Raw genomic sequence first — 6,000 nt, 5'->3', positions numbered from 1 at the left:
ACAGCAGCTTTTTTCCACAGCCACAGCTCAACCAAACACACCCTTACTACACTGTGCATAGTAGATTTCCATGCAGCTATTATATCTCTCTCTCAAATAAAAAAAAACTAGGTCCGATCAAAGTTAAATACTACTAGCTTTCACTAAATTTGTAGAAAATTGTATGAATATGTATGACTAGATCATATGTATTATTCGCTTCGCTGAAAAGTTAGACTGAAAAGTACTGTTTACTGATTTTTTTCAAGAGCCACCCAACAAGAATATGCCGAGCATGTATTAACAAAGAAGAAGTAGGTTAAAAAAATAAATGATAAAAAAATAACCTCACGAAAGAGGCAACAACATAACTACTACAACAAGAAATAAAAAACCAACCATCCTCATAAGCAACGGCTGTCGAAAGTCACCCGACACGGCACAGATAGCAAGTGATGTAAACTAGCAAGGGAGTAAGTTTTCCACAGCGATACCTTCAAGGAGGAGAACGACATCCTAAGATGCCTACAGCGCTGAAAGGAGAACCAAGGTTTCTCAACAAAACTCCTAGAGGGTAAGGAGGCCTCACGACAATGCTTCCAACGAGGAATGTGCTGCCAAAAGGTGGTCACCATTGTTGGCCAAACCCAAAGGCCTAGCGGGGCTTTTGCCCGGCTACCCCCGACACCTAAGCCCAAACCAGCCACATCGTGGATGCCCACAGCCAACCGCCACCAGTAGGAGATCGCTGCAACACCGACATGGTCACATGCATGCGTGACCTGTCGCCGCTGCGCCAGCCCATAAGGGCGCCTCCATCCTACATGGCATCAGCCACCATGAGAAGCCATATCTTGTTCCTGGAGCATGCAAAGAGCGCCACCAATGCCCTTGCATGTCGACACCCAACAAGCGTCTATGGAAACCACGAGTTTCCCCCATGCAAGCCGTCGTCTTCAATGAGCCGCCATGTGTAGGTTGTCGCAACAGCGACGAGTCGACCACTGGCATACGTGGCCAGTCGCAACCGCACCAGTCAACATAAACCGCAGCCAACTAGCAGATACCATCCTACTGTAGATCGCCTCTAGAGGAAACCGGCCATGCCACATCCACAGGAAGCAGCGGTTGCATTGTTGCCACCATCGTACCCAGAGTACCTCACCAAGCACAGGAACCACCACAACCCCACCGAAACTGACCATCGCCATGCGAGGCCAGCCACCGTGGTGAGCCGCCGTAGGCCAACTACCGCTGCCACAACCAAGATGCACCGCCAACACAGTTCAACTTGACGCAGCGCCGGTCGTCAGAACCGCCGTCAACCTGAACGACGCCGACCACCACGGGATGCTCCGGGATGGAACGAGGTAACCCCTGCAGAGGAGCCCCACAGAGCTATGCCGCCGCTTCTTGCAGGCCGAGCCACGGCGTCCGAGCTCCGAGAGCCAGCGCGCGCGCTGCTGCTGCCACCGAGCCATCGTGCGAGTCGCAGATGCGCAGACCGGCGGGGGCATAGAGCTCACTACACAGCTGCACTCCATCGAGCCCCCACCCACCGCCACCCACCTCTATGCCGCCGTGCCACCACCACTCCGCGTAAGCACCCCATGCGCCACCGTCCACCTCTACGCCGCAGCACCCACGGACTGTCGCGCCAGCATCCCTATGCGCGCGTAGGTTGGCAAGACTCTGGGCCGTCGGATCCAACCACTGCATTGCCGGATCTAGCCACCAGACCGCCGGATTTGCCGCCGGAAGGGGAGGCCACCACCACGTCGGTGAAGCTCCGAGAGAGGGCCCCTTTGGACAGATGGGAACAGAAGAAGCCTCGCCGCCACCATCCTTGTAGCCACCAGCATCCGGTAGCATGCTCCGGTGACGGTGAGGTGGAGGGATGGAGAAAGGAGGGGGCCCGGTGGCGAGGACGATGGTCCGCCCGAGCCGCCTGGGAGGGGCGACGCGGGGGAAGAAAGGAGAGACTTTTACCTACAAGCCATTATCAAAGTTTCTAATTTCTTCTCTGCCATAGAAATTTTGGCTGCCCCTCCTCAGTTCCTTGCGCAAACTTTTCTGGTCGTGTGTGCCACTTCCGTCAGTTTAGAGCATGACGGTTGGTAACGGAGGGATAGAACGACCTTTTGCCCCTATGTCTAGGCGTTAGGAGAATAATTTTCCACTCCTCCAGTGGGACATGCCTGAGGCCTCCTCCACCCACCACCGCCAGCCGTAGCTCCCGGACATGCCACGGCCCACGCTTGTGCCCGTGCTAGATGACGGGTCGCCTGGCTTCCCGGCCAGCAATGACCCACCCACGCCACCGCTGCCTAGGAGCTCCACTGCGGACGAGGACTTCATGATGTTGCAGAGGCATGCCCCGCTTGTTGAGGTCCCTCCTCCTGCCGCCCACCAGGCCCAGCCGACCGAGGGGCCCATCGCAGCCACGCCCAAGAAGGCAACCAAGCCCAAGAAGCCCCACAAGCGTGAGCGGCAGGAAGGCGCCGATGCCGATGTCGATGCCAACCTCGACGCAGTGGACGTCGCCGGCGAGCCCAAGAAGAGGAAGAAAAAGAAGAAGCTTTTCTGACCTAGACGACGCCGGTAAGGCCACCACAGTGGTTTAGGACCCCAACGGGCTTGACCTGACGTAGGTACTATCAGACATCCGGAACCTCCCGTTGGCTCCCATCCATGGCGCCGACCGCCGCATCTCTAACACCGCTCGCTCCTTCGTCCTCGCGTTCTGCTCAAAATACTATAAGAAGAGCTACGAGAATGACCCACCGGAGGAGTCAAAGAAGATGAGCCTGGATAAGCCTACTGCCGGCGCGGTCGCTGACGGCCAGTCGCCCAAGAAGAAGAAGTCGGCTGCACCGAGGCCTGGCGTAGGCACTAATCTATAGGTTCAAGGCCGATGCGGAGGCCGCGCTCAGGTACGCCAAGGCCAACGCCATGTTCGGGCAGGTGGACATGTAGTACCACCTCCGCGAGGTCGAGTCAGGGGCCGACCGTGACCCGCCGCTGGCAGCACCGGTGCTGAAAGCGCCGCCCCCGCAGCAGCAGCAGCGCTCCGAGCTACGGCTCATGGAGACGGCATCGTTCAGGCCTGGAAGGTCCAGGAACAGCGCCCCGCTACCCATGTCCAGGGTTGTCGGGGCCATGCCGGCGTGTCCGACCGTGGGGCAGCAGCAGCACCCGAAGTCGATCCTGAAGAAAAGCACCAATGAAGGAAACTCTGGGACCACAAGGGAGGTCTCCCGTGTGAAGTTCATGCTCTGGGACGGTGGCAAGCTCGAGCTGCCCGCGCCATCGACGAGCGTTGGCGGCAATGGCGCGGACAGCGGCGTCAAGGCTACCAAATCCGTGGGGTTCGCTTCTTCCCAGCCTCTGCAACCGCCTATGCGCCCGGCGCAGCAGCAGGCTCCACACGTCGTCGTCACGCAGCAGCTCCCGCGCCCCCGCGTGCCTCTGTCGCTGCAGCAACATCTCCCGTACCACCAGCCTCACGTCGCTAACGGGTATCCACTGGTGTCTCCCCAAGGTCAGCTGCTAGCATACCCGTCACCTCGCGTCCATGGCGAGGGCCCCTCCGTGCTCCCTCGACAACCGCTGCCGCCGCTGCCATACCAGCCTCACACCCACCGGCTTCGCGCGACAGTCTGCCGCTCCTCGCCGGACAGCAGCAGTAGTTTCCGCCTCGCCCTAGCAACGCGAACGCCGCCGAGGAGCTCCCGGCGTGGAAGAGGGGGGGGAGAAGGAGTTCAAGGAGGAGGTGTGGAGGCTGATGACGGGCAAGTGGAAAATTCTGCTCCTGACGCCTGGACACAGGGGGCAAAAAGTTGTTCTAACCTCTGTTACCGGCCGTCACGCTCTAAACCGGCGGAAGTGGCATGCAGGACCATAAAAGTTTACGTGAGGGACTGAGGAGGGGCGGCCAAAATTTCTGTGGCAGAAAAGGAATTAAAAACTTTTATAATGGCTTGTAGGTAAAAGTCTAAAGAAAGGAACGACTGACCGATGTTCGTTAATTTGTTGACAGAGACAATGTAGCGTGGCTGGCTGATAAGACAGGTTGATAAGTTTATAATTATATATTTTATGAGTTATGAAGAATCTGATAATACTTGTTTAATATGGTAAATTTGTTTAATTTGGATAATTTAACCAGTACTATTTCATAATTATGTTTTTAAGGAGGGAATAGCTAATACTAGTATGGCCTCTACAAAATACTACATAGTACATACGGAGTACTCTACTGTCTTACCGTGCAAACTGCAAAGCCCAACCGAAACGTGGTCCTGATCCCATGGCAAAATTTTAGCTCTGTGCTTTTATCTTTTTTTGTTTTGCCACGAGGATACAAACATGGGGCTAAAAGTGAATAAATGGATAAAAATTAGACTAAAATTTTTTGCTCTCGAAAAGATCCTAAACTGTCCCTCGGGGCGAGCGCTGGACATCCATACCCCTTGCCGCTCTTATGCACGGCTGTGTATGAATAATTAAACGAGGGTAAATCAATCATTATAGATTAGAGGACTAAAGTTTAGTCTATAGATTCAAGCAGTCCAGCAAAACTAAAGTTTAAGGGCTAAACTTTAGTCTTGCACCAGTAATCCAAACACCGCCAAAGTATACTGCAGAGGTACGTACAGGCTACAGAGCAGTGGCAAATCTAGGATTTTAGATCAAGGCATGCCGTTAAAAAAATTTCATATACAAATCGGTAAAATCATTTGACAATTCGGTAACAATTATAAAATTTGCTATGTAATTCGGCATATATACACTAAATAACACGATAAGCTTTAAATTTGAAGATTAAGTTGAAAAACATCCACAATATTACAATATGAATAGTTCAAGCATCATAATGATAGCTCCAAATATATGTATTAAAGAGAGTAAGAGACTTACAATACTACTTATCTGACTTTTTTAGCCGACGCTTTCTATGGGAAATGAATGCGTTTCTGATATCACCTTCTTCTAGCCAGCCAATTATTAAAAAGCGATGCAATATCTCCATCTCTCTTGATAACTACACAATTATTAAAAACACAATACCAAACAATTAAACAAATTGCAAGTGCACGGATTGAATCCTCAATCCTCATATATGATGACACAAACACTCACATGATACTAAATTGTTGATCAATTTCAGTTGTCTCTGATGTTGAGCAAATCTCCGATCTCACTGCATATTATTGATGACCGGATGATATTAGCCATGGATATAAACATGATCTTTCAATAGAAAGACGAATAGTAAAAAAAGAGATTGATTCTCACCGCGGTGGCTCAGGCAGTCGGACTATATATGCACGTTAATCATGCACGCGCATCAGGTCGATCCTCCATGTCACGTACTCGGTAGTCGGCGCCGCGAAGATTCAAGCCTTGAGACGGCGGCCAGCGGGCGAGACTCTAATGTGTAATACTAGTAGATAAATAGGAAGTCCAGACGTCGGCGGTCAGGAACTGCGCGTTCTAAGAACTGGACCTTGACTTTCTGAATTTTCACCTAGCGTCCTTATGGTCACGTGGGTAGGACCTGGGCTTCCCATCCGTATGACCGCATGGGCCTGGAAACCAGGAAAGTCCATCATCTCTCGGCAACGAGCAGCTGCTGCATTCGTTTTCCATGGTGCAGATATGATCTTTTTTATTTTTTTTACAAATACAGACGTATATACATGAAAGCTATTGTTGATCTCCAGAGTATGCCAGTGCATACCTAACATATCCTGTAGCTCCGCCCGGGCTACAGTCCTGCTGCTGGCTGGCTGCAGCCAAGAAAGGCGAGCCGCTGAGCTCGTGACAAAGCATCTGAAACCACTGATGGCAGAGAGATTGCATTGCATCGCGCGCGCGCCTAGGCTCAGCACATCAGCTACGCTGTACTACGTTATGATTGCTCGTGCTTGTGCTTTTCGGGAGATCGATCGATCTGCAATGATTTGTAAGGCCTTGTTTAGTTTATTCTTCTAAAATTTACTCCCTATTATTGAATAT

At 52.0% G+C, this 6,000-nt stretch overlaps 1 pseudogene; it reads left to right on the top strand.

The window, feature by feature from the left end:
* Positions 1–2,173: 2,173 nt before the first annotated feature.
* On the top strand, positions 2,174–3,883 carry LOC136455024 (uncharacterized; annotated as a pseudogene).
* Positions 3,884–6,000: the final 2,117 nt, after the last annotated feature.

Source organism: Miscanthus floridulus, chromosome 5, assembly GCF_019320115.1.
Source record: "Miscanthus floridulus cultivar M001 chromosome 5, ASM1932011v1, whole genome shotgun sequence".
In the NCBI taxonomy this organism is placed as follows: Eukaryota; Viridiplantae; Streptophyta; class Magnoliopsida; order Poales; family Poaceae; genus Miscanthus; species Miscanthus floridulus.
This window is presented reverse-complemented; position numbering and strand designations above follow the sequence as displayed.